Consider the following 19,151-nt stretch of genomic DNA (forward strand, 5'->3'; position numbering starts at 1 on the left):
GTGTAAAAAGCAGTCATTGCAGCCTCAGACTCAGAATTCTGAAAGCTTTAAATAGAAAGATCCACTTATATTATTCAAATTATGTATTTATTCAAATTAGACAATTTTTTTTATAACTGTGCCTTTAATACTGTAAACTTATATATATATATATATATATATATATATATATATATATATATATATATATATATATATACGTAAATAAGGTCTGCTCTGATTGCCTGATTCAAACAGCAGTCTGGGCTGAAGCACTGTTTATAGCTTTGAAATGGGTGGAGCTAAGCTACTGCAGGGTGAATTGGTGGACATATGTAAATGTGTTGATTTTGTGACATCACAACTTATTTTCCATATATGGGCTGTATGAACTTAATTTCCATATATGAACTGCAAAACCTGGGGTGTGAAAAGTAGAGTTTGAAACTTTAACACGGTTTACATACTGCATCAAACTCCTTTAAGATGAAATGTAAAAGATATTTATTTAGTTTCTGCTTGCCTAGGTAAAACGATCACTCTTTAAAAAAGTCCAGTGCAGTAGTTTCTTCCAAACGAATGTTCAGCAGCAACAAAAATGCATCTTGTGTGTTAAAACTTCAAACAAATAATTTGCATGAACATCCAAAGTATAATAATCTGCTTTTTTGTTTCTCTCAGGCTTTATGGGCCAAATAAATATCACTACAACTGCACAGAACGAGTAGCCAGAGACCTCTCCTGAGACGGCAGCTGCATTTGATCTGAAGAAATTAAAAATAATTATCTTCTCATAAACAAAAGTTATATTCATTTTTTTTTTATCTTTGATGTCGGTGCTCATTCTTTTCCCACAATAACATGGTGAATAAGAATGAAGTGTAATTTTCCTGTGATAGAGGTAAATCAGCTGGTTTGGTATGAGTTGTGAGGGATGTTAATTTGATCTATGCACGAGTACAAAGGGACTTGTTTTAAAAGTAATTTGTGTATGTGCGTGTGTGTTTGTGTATGTGTGTGTGTGTCTCTCTGTGCGTGTGTGTGTGTGTGTGTGTGTGTGTGTGTGTGTGTGTGTGCGGTTATGGGTGAAAAATTCTTGTGAAAAAATACTTGAGTATCATTAAAACTTTTTTTTACTCAATTACATTTCAAAGAGACAAACATTTTTTGCTCTTTACATTTTCATTTAGACCTTCAAATTGCAAAGTACCAAATTCAAATTCCATGAGATTCTTTTTTCTTGTCAATCAGTTGAGCTGCTGCATGTTTTAATTCATCATTTTTATTAAGGGGAAATTTCACTGACTTTTCAAAATTTCTGCCTAATTAAATGGTTAATATGCTAGCACATACCATTCATAGTGGTTTGATATGAACTGCTCTGTTTTGTCAGAATTATTCATAGTGGTTGTAATAGGAACCAGACATCCAAAGAGTTGACTGCAACAAAAAGCTCCCTCAAAGAACGCAATTACATGAAATGTTACTAATACGCTGCTTAAGGCCTGATACATTGTGCAGTTTTGAAATAAGATTTAGGCCTAAAATATATTTTTGTAGGAGGCTGTATGGCAACATAGTACCCAAAGAAAACTTAGTTCTTTGGGTTTACCACTATTTTATCATCATTAACATTACATGTTAAATCTCAGAAGACACCTATAAATTCACTGTAGATTCACTGGTGCTTTTGGATAGTAAATAAATTGACTATTTTTGCATTGTACACATGGTGACTGCTGGTTCCTAACACCATCACTGTAAAGGAACCTGACTTAGTAAGCTTCTCCACAAAGAACTATTTCAAATCAAACTACTCTGAATTACTTTATTATATATCTCAACAAATGAATTAAGCAGAAATTTGAAATATTGATGGAATTTTCCTTTAAAACATACGAACAAATTTATATTGGTGTAAAATGAAACTTCACACAACTACACTAATTTATTTTTGTGTTAGGACTAGTACTACCCATTAGTCATGGTGCATTCTGGAGAAACTCACTGTCTCAGCCATGTTACAGTTGTGGTCATGGGAACCAGGGGTTGTGATTTCTACAGCACATTTGTATCAATTTCATTCATTTTCCAAAGCCATCACAGAACCTACATGTATCTTTTGAGTTGTTGATGATGCCCAAATAATGGTAAATTTGAATGGCATGTACTATTCTACCATTAATGTATTAAAAAAAATGGCAAAGATCTTCTCAAACCTATTCTAAAACAGTGTCTTAGACATCAAGAAGCAAATTCATAGTATATCTTTCTATGAGGGAGCTTTCAGAGGCAATAAACTATTCAGACGTCTGGTTCCTATCACCACCACTGTAAAGGAATCTGAGTCTGTAAGTTTCTCTACAGTTTCACATCAAACCACTCTGTGACTGTGACTTTGTTTACATTTCAACCACTGAATTATGCAAATGTTTTCCCTTTAAGTACTTTTTCCACCTCTGCTTATGTGTGAGTGTGAGAATGGCTGGGTGTAAGTCATTTAGCTTGGAATCACAGTCTGTACACTTACACACCAACACATACAATACAGCGCTAAAGTCCGAGACCACCCTTCATTTATTTTATTTTCAGTCAAAACAGCTCTGTTTTGTCAGAATTATTCATAATGGTTGTAATATTAACCAGACATCCAAAGAGTTTAATGCCTCTAAAAGGTCCCTGCTTATATGTGAGTGTGAGAATGGCTGGGTGTAAGTCATTTAGCTTGGAATCACAGTCTATACACTTACACACCAACACATACAATACAGCACTAAAGTCTAAGACAACTCTTCATTTATTTTATTTTCAGTCAAAACTACTCTGTTTTGTCAGAATTAAAACAGCTATTAAGTGAAATGGATCCATTTTCAAGACCTGGAAAAAAAAGTATTGAACAGAAACGTACACAGGAGCCTTGCTTTCCAGCCTTAATACACCTTACATTCTTTTCAGGAGACTTGATTTTAGTTTTTCAAAGAAATCCACAGAGAGACTGAATCCCTTCAAAGTTCAGTCTTAGACGTTGGTTGAATTTTCTACTTCTCAATTACAAATTTAGACTCATCAGTCTATAAAACCTTACTTCATATCTCGGATGTCCAGCGTGGGTGTTCTAGTGCACATAGCTTTAACATTTGAACAGTGGATGAGTCAAAATGGCAGTACATGCACAAAAGTAAAGAGTGGACAAATTAAATACAGAAAGATTTGATATTATACGTAGTGTTGGAGGTTTTGTGTAATTTTCTGTTAAATATATAATTTGGGCATTTTTCCCTAAGATAGAAAAATGAATAACTTGTACATAATAGCTGTTTTGAACATTACATATATGAAATAATGGTCTAATACTTTTGCGAAGTACTGTGCGTACATGCATTTTACTTGCTGAGTTTAGAGGTATAGAGACAGTTAGATACATTAATAAAGCATGTAAATATGCCAGTTTAGCCAAATGGTCTAATTTTCAGCTGTAGTCCCTGGGTAGATACAGAGAAGCCAAAAGTAATAACAAAGACATATAAACTTATATAAAGCAGAAATGAGGTATACAATAATTTCACATGATTTTTAAATTTTTAAATTCGGATTTGCATATTCCCCTGAAGGCATGTATGAAAAACAGTCATAATTCATTTTTGCATTACCATTTTCCAACCTCACTTTATTCTTTCAAGTTAAGGTCTGTTTTTTACTGTACCTTTAACATGTATGTAAATTACCTCTGTTCTAATTGGCTGCCCTTGTGCCTCATTCAGTTCACCTACAACTCCTTACAACTTCAGTATGAATGGTTAGGTAGCTGTGCAATATATCATCACTGCCCAAAGAAAACCATGCATCTCTATTTTTGTCGATTTTTATTTTTCCACATCATTTTAACACACCAGCTGTCCTTTATATCGTGTGAAAATTTCATGATGAATAGACCAATAGAATTGCCCTAAAATCACTTGGAATAAAACCTCTTTACATTGAAAGCTAGGAGTGTTTTTTGCCTTCTCCTGTAACCTTACTATTTTGGGGATGCTTGTTTTTCTTCGGACAGCGATGATACGTAAACGCACTGCTTTTGTGAAATCATAAAAACAATGACTTCAGACCTGTTTTGCAGCATAGTTGCCATTATGTATGGACTGGGAAAATACATGTTAAAGCTTTATCAGTGTTTACATACTACATCAAACTCTTTGATAATTATGAAAAAAAAATTAATTGGTTCCTTTAAATAAGCTAAAAAGAATTGATAAGAAGTGACGCTCTTTTATTAAGCAAAGGAAGGTAAATTCAGTTTCCCATATGGACTTTAAATTAGCTGATACGATTCTCTAAGATTCTCTGAGAATCTCTGATATGAATAAGAAGCTCATTCTGGGTATGAACTCTTAGTGACAAAGCTGTCTTCCACACCACCATCCCAGAGAGAATACCCAGCATACTGTACACAGACACATTCACTGTTTAAATTCCATCTGTTTCCATCTCACTTTACATAATGCTGTAAAAACATTCTTGCAACCCAGTTAAAACGCTTCAAAGTGGCCTACTTTCCCTTCACTGCGAGCGTATAGCAGTGTGCTGTCTAATGTTCATGATATATGGCCATTGACACCATTAGACAAAGGTATTATTAGCAGATTAGGTGAAGCAGTCTGGCAGCAAGGTCCTAAAGAGCTGCAGAGCTGAGGGGATGAAGAAGAGACGAAAAGCCGGAGGCACCGTGAACTCTCCCAATTACTCCACCGTAAAGCTCACACGGAGAGGGGTCAAGCATGAATGTGGATAATGTTGCTGAAATGATCTCTGTGCTAGACTTAAACACACCAATATGCACCACAGGGTTCCAGCTCTAAAGCACACAGCTCTGCATGGCATGGTGTTGTGGAGAGTATGTAGAGAGAGAGAGAGAGAGAGAGAGAGAGAGAGAGAATGTGAATCTGTTTAACCCTACAAAAGCAGTGCATTTAAATTTATTGATACAGTCGTATGCAAAAGTTTAAACACCCCTGGTCACCTGGTCAAATAACATGTTTTGTTGTTTATATACAAGTCAACACATCCTCTACATAGAACATACTTGAAGATGAATGACATAACAGGACAATGTTAAGATCAGCTAGTTAGCTAGATAAGCCTTTCTTAGTTAAGCTGTTAGCTTGATAAACTAATTAGATTAGGCAGGACTCTGCAGTGCTGACATTTGTAAAGAGAAATGTTAATGTACTTACACACACAATCATTTCTATTGTTGTTTTATCAAAGTTTACTTAAAGACCTTGCGTGTGAGATAACATATCCTCCTCAGCATCTTCCATTACACTGAATAGTTTGATTAGTTTATCTGGAGGGGAAGCTTCCATCACTCAGACGTCCTCTTTATTACACATGAAAACTTGCTGCTGCTCTAATGCTCAGTGTCTGAAAGATCTCTCTGGTTTGATGAATGTAAATCAAACAAATAATAAACTGAATCTGAAACTGAATGTTTTCGACCATTTCTATCAGTTTTCTACAGAGAACACATTTCTGCACACTTCGTGTTGTTGATTTGGTGAATTTAACATGTTGGGGAAAAAATAAAACATGCAGCCTGTGGAAAAGACCAATAAGCTAACACAAAATATTGTAGCATCTGCCACTTGCTCCGCATTTCAGAAAGAGCTTTAGGGGTGTGGCATGCAAAGCTGCCCCGCACGTGCCTCCCCCTTTGTTAAAAGGGCGATTGTTGTTGTTATTATTGTCATTTGTTAGTTTAAGATGTGTTTATGCGTTGATTATGTTTTACTGTGTTGGGCTGTAAGTTAGTTAGTGTAGGTTTAGTGTCTACCAGAGAGTGAAGTCTAGAAGTGACCTTCCCCACTATTCTTGCTGTTATACAGTGGCCTTTTCTGCTTTGTTCAATAAAAGAGCATTTCCTTGAGCAGACATAATGGTTTTCTCTGGCTTTTCTTCACCACCGATGCCACTATATGTTAAACCCACTATGGCGTGCTTCCCAGTGATGGTCATGAGAGCCAGGAAGAAAGCAGGGCCCGAATTCTGAGCGAGGACAAAGCCTGGCGAGGACAGCAGGGAGAGGAGAACTATGAGTAAGTGGGAGATGGTGCATGAATCCTGAACACCACTGAGGTGCGCAAATGACAGCGGGAGAAGGACATCAGCCACCGTAGTGGACGACAACAATGATGGCCACGAGAGGCACGAAGGTGGGACGTGAGTCCTGAATTCCGCCACCCAGGTGTTTGGGATTCATGCACCGTCCTCCACCCACTCACAGTTCTCCTCTCCCCGCCAGGCTTCGTCCTCACTCAGAGTTCGGGGCCCAGCTTCCCGCTGGATCTTGCAACCGTCACTGGGGTCCGAGAGACAGGTGCATACCATACCCACAATATGTTCAACTGAAACTTTTGAAAATGACTGTAAGTCATGAAATAGAGTACAATTTTTTATCAACAGGTTGAAATCTTCATTTCTGACTTTTTTTCTATTGGTTTTAATCTCAAGACATGAAAAAAATGTATCGAAAATGTAAAGAGTGGCTTAACTTGTCTTTACATTCGTTTCATAATCAATATCTCCTCTTCTTACGAATGTAAATGTAGTATGGACTGAAATTTAGAATCATCAGTTTCAATAGAATTTTCACAGTTTAACTAAATGTACAAGGAGACATTTCAAGCCATATATATGCCATGGGGGAGCTAGGAGGGTCAACAGAAGTGAAAAGGAGGGTGAGGAAGAAAGAGCGCGAGGCAAACGGACTTGGAGGGGTTGCTGTGTCTGCTTTGCTGGAGCTCCAGTCACTACCTGCCTGCTTCTCTCTTTCCTCCCCTTGTTTTGCTTCCATCCCTTTAGTCTTGAAGGAGCCTAATTAGCTGCAGCCGAGGGCTGCTCTCCCCCTGCCCTTAAATCAGTAATTGGTTTCAGTGCTGAGACTGTCAGGAAATTAACACATCACACCCTGACAGCTGTTAATTTTTTTCCCTCTTATTTGTCATGTGAATCGCCACTGATTTGCCAGCGAGCATAACAAATGAGTGGTTGGTAATCAGAGGCCACTTGCGGGTGTGCGCGCGAGCTTGCACTTGTGTATGTGGAAGTGTGCACGCATGCGCGTGCGAGAGAAAGAAAGACATGACATGGAAAGAGACAGCGAGAGGAGAAGTAGTTAGGGCGAGACATTTTCAGTAAGTGTGAGTGGGTGGATGTGTGCTGTAAGCCTGGTGTTTTACATATATATTTTTGGTGGCATGTGAACATATTTGTGTGCAGTTATTCATACAGCATTTTCACTTCTATGGCATTTGAAAGAACATATTCTGTAGCTCCAGCCTGCGTATGGCCTAAGAAGCCTATTCTGTCTGAAAGCCTGGGCATTTCACTGCTCACATCGCTCCTTATGGACGCATGTATGCATTTATCTGCTTGTTCGTTTAGCAGGGGGAAGATCATGACCACTGACAGATTAGGCCAATCATGATTGCAGGATTAGAGAGCGATCGCCAAGTGGCTGATAAGATGGCCATTTAGCACCGAAGATAAGATCGGCTGATGACTGGGGTCAGGTGAAGGACGTGGCTGCAATATTTCCTCTCCAGAAAGTGACTTTGCACGTCACACCATTGCAACCCCACAGACGGAACTTCATTTAGGCAAGTAGGGATTAAAGATGATACCTAATTTTATATAATGCTCTTCTAGGTAATAATAATGGCCATTGCTAATACAGGTTGCAGCAAGATTAGATAATGTGATGGAAAACTAATCCTATGAAATAGATTCCATCCTAAATTATGATAGCCATTGTAAACTACTTCATATCTGCACACTTATGACCATCTCCTGATAAATGAATTCTGTATTAAGTCACTAAAAGCCATTGTGATAGCAATGGAATGTTATTCTAGGTGAACCTGGTTTTGTTTAAAATAAGGGGATGCTGACTTAATTTCTTAACAAATAGGTAAAATATAGCAAGCTAGATTGGCTAAAATATAAAAGCTAACAGGCTCCTTATTTAATGTACAGTGTTTGGCTTTGAAAGGGAGTATTTACTAAATCATTCACTCTAAAACTGAAGTACAAAAATAATGTGTTATGTAAATGCTGTGCATGCTTCAAATATCCATGTTTTTGGTTAGCCTTGATTTTAGTAGCATTAAGCCCAGTGTGGGGATACAAACGTGTTGCTTGATGCTACCACAACGCAGGAAAGTGCATAGAGATGGTAGCAGAAATGAGTGTTATCACTGTGATAGTTATTTGGTGAGCAAAAACTACTTTTGGCAAAGGTTTCTGCATTAAACACTGCTACACTGTGATATTTGTATTTATATCAGAGAAAAACTAAAACATTAATGAAATGATTGCGGTATAGAATAATGGATGACTAAAAATTATTGTCCTCCTTCTGCAGTCCATGGTTGCTTTCCAACCATAGCATACTTTAAACCAACTACATATTTTTGGGTGACAAATTGTTTATTGTCTTTATTATGAACAATAACTGAATTTATTTATAGAAATATTTGTATTTTATCATATTTCATTCTTGCCATTTTAAAAAAAACATTAAGCCACTTGAGGGAGTGATTTTACCATGGGTAGGGGAGGTCTTACTCCTCTTTGTGTCATGCCTAAAAACACCCCTTACCTGAGATATCATAGTAATGCACAGACTCATTGCGTTAGTTAACAATGTGTCTAAGGCCAAAACCAGCGCTAATCTGTGAACACGAACCTTGCAGATGGATGTAGTACTTTCAACTCTGCATGTGGAGAACTTGACTTAGCAGAAACTAACCAGAACAATACATAATTTTATGACATATTGTATATCTGTAGATGGCAATAGCCATTGCTGGTACACATTGTAACAAAACAACACAATAAGATGCAAAAACGATCATTTACAGTTTCGCTAAGGCCCAAACTGTGAAGTCTGTTTGAAATGTCATGCCAAAAATCATCTCACATTTATCAAATGGCTAAACTTTGAAGTCTTCTCAAAAACATAGATAAACAGGAGGTGTATGTGCTAATCAGAGGACACGAGCCTTGCAGATGGAGGTAGTATTTTTCCCCCAGTCAGACAGAAGAGCTGAGATGTTTCCAGGCCTTCCATAAATCCCTCAAACTCTACAGGCAGATAATGGCCCAATTAACCTTTTCAGATTCCTCCCGTCAGCACAATTTACAGGGGCTTTTTATGAAATGAACTTCTCTTCGCTGCAAAGCAGCTAAGATTCAGATCACTCCGAGCGGCCTGATCAGCCTCTGCCAAGCAGCGGGAGATGAGGAAAAAAAGCCAGGCTCTGATTAGATTTTCTCTTCTCTGAGTGCTAGATGCTTGTCCACCATTTTGTCCATTTGATGACTGTTGCTAGCGTTAGCATTTGTGTACTCAGTGGTGAGGGGGATATGAGGCAGGTTTCAGAGTAGGTCAGTCTGGAATCCAGGTGAAGGTTTTGCAGGTGGAGATAAGGGGGCTAAGGCCTGGGGTGAGGCCACAGCGCAAATTGGCCCATTTGCAGCTGTGCTGGGTGCGCGAGCATCACCTATTCTGTGAGAGAGAGAGGTGGAGAGGCTCCTTGTTATGTTCTTACCTCTTTCAAGCATGCATTCACCTTAGAGTTCAACAATGCCGCCCTCCCAGCCACCCACTCTCCTTACCTTAAAGGTGCAAAAGCCTAAGAAGTCCTCATTAGGCCTCATGAAAAGTAATTATTCACTAATAAAAAGCGATAATATGTGCATGAAATGTGTTTTTGGTCTTGATTGTCTCATTATTTTACCTAGAACAAGTAAATGTGTAAACTGATAAATAAAAAAAAAAAAATAAAAATAAAGCACAAATTATGACTATTAGTCCCAGGTTTCCCAAGTTTCTAAAGCAGCAGAACTTGCAGGTCATGACACACTGCTCCAAGTTAACTTCATTACAATGTGATTATTTTATTTTAAGGAACTTTGAAGCAAGAAGCAAAATGCTTACCACTTAACATAAATAGCCCCTAACATATTATCTACAAATGTTCAAATTATTAACAATTTGGTGAAACTTAACAGTGTTAAGGTTAAGATTTGTCCTGACCAGGGTGAGCATTAAGGCCATCACACACATGAAAATGCAAAATATTCAGATTCAATTTTTGTTTTTGCATCAAAATTATGCTATGTTTTTTATTTATTTATTTATTTTTTAAATTTCATCATGTTGTTGCTAAATGTTTTTAACAGAGTATCTGCCAAAAATACATCCTTTGCTTCTTAAGAAATGAACCAATTGTGACATAGTGCAGGATGCTTTTGGAAAAGTGAGAGGAGAATGAAGAGTTTCACCCCCTCATTCAGGAGCTAAAACTTTATGATTGCTTTTGATCACAGCTGTTTTTTGGAGATGTAGCATAAAACAAATGAGCAGAATGTCTTTAAGTGTAAATACGACACCCTTTGTTCCTCACATAACAGACAAGCTACTTTCCATTTAGAAAAGTGAAAGTACAATGAAGAACTTTATCGCTTATTATAAAATCTGAAACTTTGAGTTTTTCCACATATAATTTAGACAGTTGTATCCCAGATTAAACTCAGTTTAAGCTGTTTTTGGAGATCTGAATTCTTTTGATGTTTTTGGAAAAGTACAAGTTATTTGGACACAGCCACTCCATCATCTTGGTTGTCACCATGCCAACACCAGAGATGGCCATGACAGGTCAGAGAGCTCAATGTTACTTTGAAAATTTCTAAAAATTGAACATAAAGTCACAAAAAAAATCACATTGAGGGTGCAAGATATCAGACATCAGATATTTTCTAAATGACCTTCACAAATAAATCACACTCAGTGTGTCAGGACCCTTCGTTTTAGGTTTTGGATCAAGGTTATGCTTAGGATTAGGTTTAGACTAAGGGCCAGGTTTATGTTTGGGAAAAGTGACTGTGAATTGAATAGTTAGTAGTTAGTTGAATTGAATAGATAGTTAGTTGAATATAAGTCAAATGAAAGGTAAGTATTAACAGTGCATCAAAATAGCAGGCTAGCCACATAAAGAGTTAGCGCAAAAAATGAATAAAGATGCATGGCTGGACAAACAAAAAAAAGAGGAAGAAAGATAGAAGGAGACAGAAGGCAGACAAAGCGGTCTGGCAGAGACATTGTCACCGGGCATTAATCAAGCAGTCCAGCTTTTTAAATGATGGTGGGATGCAAGGACAAACAAATAAAAAAAAGGCAGAAAAATAAAACATAGAGTGAAAGTTCTTCTGTCATTCAGGAAATATATCTAAGTCCATAAAGAGTTCCCTTAGGTCCTTGTTGTGTCTCTGTACGTGTGCGGACGTGTATACTCACTCCATCTCGCCTCTGTCAGGCAGTAGGAGCAGTCAATTTGGCCCTTGCATGTGAGTGCGTATATATGTGCGTATATGTGTGCGTGACTGACACCCCGAGGGTACAAATACAGTTATACAAAACAAGAGAGGGAAAAGGGCCCCTTGTGTGATATTTCTTGATTTTGACAAGCGCCCTGCCAAGGTGAAATTGTGTCTGATGCGCATCTGAGGCGGCCCCCTCTTCCCTGAGCCTCGTACATGAAGTTAGTGTTGTTTTCTACCTCATCTCTTTTCAAATGTGGCGCAGGGCTTGGCGAGAGAGGTGGCTTCTTGCGCCTCCGTGTTTCGCGAAATTGGACTGCCTCTCCCCATTATTGTAAACATCATCCCCGCCGACATGGCTGGCGGTTGCCGTGGCGTCGGACGGGGCTGCCTTGGATACATCTGCTAAAACACATCCATTAAGGCCAAACTATTTTTGATTTACATGTTGAGACTTCTTAAAAGTGTCACATCCAGTGGACGCAACCCCCAACATACACCCCCCCCACACTCTCACCCGACAACTTACGACAACCACCAGCAGCCTCCTCCTCCTCCTCCTCCTTTTCCTTTCTTCCTCCCCTTTTTTTGTTCAACGTCCCCAAAGGAAGATTTCTCTTTCGTTCAGCGTGGGTCACGTCGCACCACGCGACCTCGCATGGCTCAGTAAACAACACTCCTCCACTCACGGGTTCCTCTCTCTCTCTCTCTCTCTCTTTCTCTGTCTCTCTCTCTCTCCACCATCTCCCTCATTACGGAGTAACTATGACTTAATGACCTTACAGTCAATGCAGCCCTATGTCACCTGTCACGCCAGCAATTACTCGGATCTGTGCCACAAATTGTGGCAGACCGTTTTGAATTCCTCCTATTGTGATGTCATAATGCAATTTATAACGATTTAAAAATATACACGTATATGACACCAGCGTGGTATCGCATAAAAGGACAACAAAAAGCTCATTAAGGATGTGCAAAGTCGTTGAGGCCTTTATTGGCTTGAGTCGCTTCGTAATTAAGCTCATATCATGCAGTTCTTAAAGAACAGACAATTAAAACAGAAATACTGAACTTTTTTTTTTACATGGACAGCAACTTTTAACACTGTACATTAAAAAAGAGATAATTGCCCAAAAGTTGCAGAAAGCAAAAGTATAGATTTACTTAGTATATATTTTTCATCATGGTTAATGTGTATTTTTACCAGTAAAATTACACATCTTATATCTCATTAGGAAAGAATCAGGCTGTTAGAGGATAATAAGATACACAGCAATAAGATTCTACTCTTTGCCCAGTTTGTTGATATATGTCCATGTTTTTAAATGAAGAGAAAATGTTCCACAACCGCGCACTCTTTTATTTAAACAGTGCTCCAGATATTCTTAACTACTTTAATCATTGAATCCACCACATCCATTTTGGTGTCCCATGTTCCAAATATCAATTAGCCCACGTCCTCAATAAAATTACATCTAACTTAGTGTAGACGTTATATGTATTACACGGCTGCCCTTGGATACGCTGCGAGGCACCGCTTCATCTTCACTTGCAAAGATTTCATGAATCCAAGCGATTTCATAAAAGTCCCATTATATCTGAATTTACTGATGCTATGGCTTATGCTGCAAATATCTCAGCAAGGTGTGAATGTCGCCAGTGGCCATGCTTGTAAAGAATGAAGTAGTAATATGTATTGTGCGCGAGGGGGTGAAGTGTATGTTCTGAATGACAATATGACTTCCTTTATGTCCTCCTAGTGCAGTAGGACTATATAAAAGATGCCCATGAATGTATTACAGGTAATGGATTAGCTGGATGTTATTTTTTTTCTTTTTTTTTCCTATTTTTATGGACATTTTGATTCCCACATATGTTAGTGGATGAATTACTTAGTTTTCACCCAAACGCTCGAGGCTGACAGTGGTAACGTTACAGCGTTATGATTCATTTATTAAAAGGATATAGAGGCATTCAACAAGCTTAAAGGAGAAATAGACAGAGGGAAAAATGTTTCTGATAAACCGTAGAGTTCATTGCTCACGGATACGAGACTAAAATGACCAGTAATGGTACTCAAAAGGTTGCGAAAGGTTATCCTGGATTTACTAGCATACAAAATTCTTATTTATATTTGGCCATTATGCTATAGTTCCATCTTCCTTTCGTCGCACTGCACACTTAGTGCAGACCCCAGTGGCTCGTCCTTTATTGGGTCATAAAGGTTTGCATGATACGAGCGGTTAAAAGGTGTCGACTGAGGTTTGAACCCCCACATATCAGGGCGAGCTCAAACAGTGCGCTAATTCAGGAGCTGAGCACCTTGACCTTAGTATTAACGGAACTCTTTAACATGCGGAGATAAAACTCATTTGAATGTGCGATAAACGAATCAAAGCCGCCTTCATGTGGCTTCTTCAATCAAGAGAATCTTAAATATTTTCCACTATAAAACAAGAGCCACGCGTGCCCAGCTGATTGAATTATACAGGTAATTGCACTTCTCATCATGTTCTTCAAGCCTGTTCAGATGATCTATTAAAATGGGTTGATTGTGCTTCTACAGTATAGAGCTAGTGTGTGTAAGGATGGGCTCCTTCAGCAAGAGGTCAAGGGCATTGCACTTGTTCTAACTTTTCATTATTAAAAAATGTGTCCTCTTATAACAACAAATTAATTAATTGCTTGAACTAAATGAACATACTGGAGATTTATCTCAACAACATCATGTCATCAGTACTTAAAGTATGTCAGTTAATTGTGTTTAACCACAACACTGACATCCATTCTTTGGATTTGCTCCCCTTTGACCACAACTAGATGTCTTGTGTATCAGGGAATACTTCACTGGAGGAGCACAGGTTTCAAGGACAATTGAACTCTGTTGATCTGAAATTAGGTTTGGTCTTCAGCGGATGACAAAGTATGGCACCGCAGCACCTAATGACCCTTGTGATGTTGCAGTGAGTGGGTCAATGAGTAATAAGCAAATATCACACGTAGCCTGCCGTCACTATCGTCCGTCACAATTAAGCTTTTTCGCTTCCGTGTTCTCTTGGTTCTCCCATCACAATAGCATTTACTGATTTAGAAGCAGGTCACTGTTTATACATACATGTACAAATATATGTTCTGAATATGGCTATTAGCAATTAGCGCTTGTTCTCAGTTGAAATGATAATTAGGAATTACAAATGAAAGAAATTATTGACAAAAGAAAATGATCATGGCCTGCGCTAAATTCATACAGAGGAAAAAAGTCACATATAGATTTCTATGTGCGCTCATATGAACAATTACAGTATTTCAAATGATCTATTATTCTGCTTCTTTGGCTAAATAAGTGTATATGATACCATTCATCAGCTGCGGATGAGGGGCTGACAGGTCTTCCCTCTTCCATTCATCATGATTATGGAGTGATCAGTCTCATTTTGTGTCTGGGGCCATGTGGTTGGGATTTCATCCGCTTTCTTAGGCCCTCGCTGTGACTGACGTAAACCTACATGTGTTTCTGTGTATCAGAACGTTTGTTTCGAGAACAATCACCGAGGTCTGGCATGAGATTTAATTATTAAAAGAAAATAAAAATGGGTCATATTGATTTGGGTTGATGCTGAGTAAGTTTAGAGTGTGCATGTGTTTTGAAAGCTGCAGTAAATCAAATGTAAGTGGTTTGATCGTCTGAAAATGATTAGACAAGACTTATTGCATTGTGCTGGGGCTGCACAATTAATCACATGCACATTTATATCGTGACTTGTTTCCACAATTAACAAAATGACAGAGTGCATTAAATAACGTTACACATGCAACATAAGAGTGACACAGATTGGAAGGAAAGTAGCATTAGTACAGCATTACAGCAGGGTTCTGCTCCCATGATCCAACCCTTGTCTCTCCCTCATGTAGAGAAAGTGATTTAACCACTCTGCTATAGAGCCAGTTCCAAAGTACACAGGCATGCACAGCTCTATCCTTAAAGCTGCACTGTGTAACATTTGAGAGTGTAAAGACCTCACTGGTGGAAATGTATATTTGCACACAACACACAGAAGAATGTTTTGTACTCACTGTTGAACTTCAGACCCCTAAAATCAGATTAATCTGATGATTGCAATCGCATTGAAAGGGTATTGAAAGAGTAACTCAGCCAGAACTTGATGAAGGATGTGTCTTCAAAGAATGTATGTAAATTATCTACCTCTGTCTTTATATCTTCATTAACATAATGTTAAAAAAATGCTAAAAGCACCATTCTCTACTGTGCAAGTATAAAATAAATTAAAAAAATAGTAATAGCTACTTAAATCACAATTGTAAGCACATAAGTCTGATAGAAACACACACACACACACACACACATATATATATATATATATATATGTATATGTATATATATATATATATGTGTGTGTGTGTGTGTGTGTGTGTGTGTGTGTTTTTCTAACAGACTTATGTGCTTAGCTGTTACTATTTTTTTTTTATTTTGCACTTGCACAGTAAAGAATGGTGCTTTTTTAATTTTGCATTTTTCATATTTGCTCAAAGTAGAGGTTGTATTTTTGTTTAATTGCACATCAGATATAAATAAATACATCTGAGACACAGTACCATAACTATAACCAGTTCTCTTCATAATCTTCATCATGTTCATATGTTATTCATATCATGCAGCCTTACATAAATACAAAAACACTGAAATGCACAAAAATACATAAACACAGACACACACACACACACACACACACACACACACACACAAACATGAACTCTGGCTCATCTGAGGGCTGTACAGTATACAGTATGTCACAGGGCAGACTGCCAGAGAGGCTGTGTGTATGTTTCAGAGTCTCCTGTGGTTGGTTTGGTCTCTCTCTCTCTCTCTCTCTCTCTCTCTCTCTCTCTCTCTCTCTCTCTCTCTCTCTCTCTCTGTTTTACATTGCATCATTTTTACATAAGACCTCGGCTGTAGGCAGCTTGCAAGTGTTAACACCCTACAATGCACACATGCATGCGTACACACACACACACACACACATGCGCGCACACGACAGATTGAGTATTTGCTAATTACACAAATATGAGTGTCTTGTGTCTAATCTGGCACAATATCTGGCACCATATCTTTTTGAACACATTCAGTAATACCAGTCATTACTATTTCTCTGCTATTCATCTCTCTCTCTCTCTCTCTCTCTCTCTCTCTCTCTCATTGCTAATTATGAAATCATTGAGGATTACTGTCTAATAGACCTGCATGTTTAAATAATGATTTTATTGGGGTCGTCTGTGCTTTCCTACTATATGTAAAATACATTTTTAAAATACCAATAATAACAAACCTCCTCATCATTAAATAGCTTTTATGCATTTATGTAACTTGTATGATATTAGCTTATACTTTACATTATATATGCAAAATCTATCATTCGATAGATATTCAATGTATGTATATATATATATATATATATATATATATATATATATATATATATATATATATATAGTCAATGGAATTCACAAGTCTGGAATCACTGTTTTCAATAAATTTATTTTTTATTATTATTTAAGATTATTATATGTAGATTTCAATTTTTCAAAAACAATTTTTAGAAATTTTCAATGTGCTGTAGATGATTGCATAATAACTGAGAAAGCTGCGTACTACCATGAATTAAATTTTAATAAAATGTATATCCAGAATGCCTCATATTCCAGAAGTGGTGTATCTTGCTAAACTAACAGCTACCCATAATAATTGAATGACAAGAGAAATCAGTATAAATAGATAATTATGGTTTACTGTTTAATTTAACTTTTTTTTACTGTCAGTTTATTGTTCTACTTTAAATAGTAAATTAGTCATTGGTTTATGTTTTAGTGTGTAGTGTATGTCAACATGTCAATCTACACTGTATAAGTTATTGTAAAAAAAAAAAAAAATTATATATGACAAGTGTTTCCAGGCCTTTGAATGTATTTCTCAGTTATATGTGAGATTAGTTTATATGTAATATTATTATTTGACTATGTTTTATTTGCAGTGTTATATTTAAATAATAAAACAGGCCTCTATCAGCAGAACGCCAGGGTGCAGGTGTGTGGAGGCCTGTGTGTGTGCAGCAAAAGGAGAAACATACACACACACACACACACACACACACACACACACACACACACACTGTGTCTGCCTGCTCCAGAGCCAATCCATCGCCTGGCAATCGGAGACACACGCAGAGATAGAAGTCATCTCTCACTCTCTCCTCCGCGGCTTCCATCTGCAATGCAAAATTAACCTCACTTTAATCCGAGCATGCTGGGGCAGGGAGGAGGAGGAGGAGGAGGGGGGAGAGAGCGCGATGAAGAGCCACTGACAACGCCAGGGTTCAAATCCTGTGTGTCGCTCAATTATATTTCCTTGTTTCGCCTGTCCTTGGACGGAAACCCCTCTGCTCGAGTGCATTATTCTCACCCCATAACAAATGACACCGCAATACTCTGCACACAGCCAAAGAAACTGCGCGTGAGAGCCTGTATGTGTGAGAGAGAGAGAGTGATCTTTTCCGTCTGTTTGGCAAAAATGATTCTCTTTTTGATGAAAAGGCTGTTTGTCTGAGGCGCTGTGCGGAGAGGAGGATGTGGAACTGTCTAATGCTGATTGCCAAGCGCAGGCCAAGCCCATTATATCACTGAATCTTTGTTAAGCAGGCCTTGAGAATGCCTGACAGTATAATTAATCTTGCCATATGAACAAAGAGAGCCTACTCAATGGTATCGAGGACGCTTATTAAAACACTAAACACCCTCCATGCCCTGTTTGAGGGAGGAAAAAAAAAAACCTTTAGAAATTGCACAAGAAGAAAGTCATTATCTTTTTGTTTAGATTTTTTTTTTTTCTGAGATTCAGAGGTGAAATTGATATGAATGGTGTGTGCGTGTGGGTGATTTTGCCGAAAAGATGAAAAATGATACCTGTGAATGCGAGACATCATTTTGAAAAAATGATGCTGCTCTCTCGTGGAGCCCAGGAAATATTGCTTTAATTAGAGCCCCGAAATGATCAGATAGTGTATCACAAGGCCTTAAAGGGTGCATTCGCAGTCTCTTATTTATCGGATATTATGATATTAAACTCACGTTAATTATATTATGTGCAATAATTTATGATCTACACATTAGCATATAAGTTTCTGAAAAATTTCTTATCAAAAACAGAAATATGAACATCACTGATAATGTCCTGCGTTACTTAGGCCTCTACCTCTGTGTGTGCATACAGTTCATGAAATAACACCAACACTGTGAATCTGAAAATGAGAAGTTGCGCGTTGGTTAACAGTGAAACTGCAGCACATCAAATTCAGCAGACCACAGAAATGTAGAGCAATAACGCAGCAAATTTGACCCCTGAAACTGCACGGTCATGTATGTGGGCCCACTCTTGAGTTTGTCACTTTCATAACGACACAGCAGAAATTGGCTCATCAGTTCAACCTAAAAAAATCAGTTCATGTGGTATCAAGTAAATTAACTAGTTTTAGTTAACCTCATTCTTTTAATCAAAGTACTTTTTTTAAGTTGAATAAAACTATTTAATTGCTTGTTACCAAATGAAGTAATTTTTTAGGTTAAACTGACCTTTTTTTGGTAAACAAGGGACCCCCTCCAAAATCTGTCGAAAACAAAATATTTTTGTCCAGTAACTAAAATACATATTATAATCAATGGTTTAATTAAGTTTAGAATTTAGAAAAATACTTTTAAGTAATAAAAATTTGCTTTTAAGATTC

The sequence above is a fragment of the Colossoma macropomum genome, unplaced genomic scaffold (genome assembly GCF_904425465.1).
Source record: "Colossoma macropomum unplaced genomic scaffold, Colossoma_macropomum, whole genome shotgun sequence".
Classification (NCBI taxonomy): domain Eukaryota; kingdom Metazoa; phylum Chordata; class Actinopteri; order Characiformes; family Serrasalmidae; genus Colossoma; species Colossoma macropomum.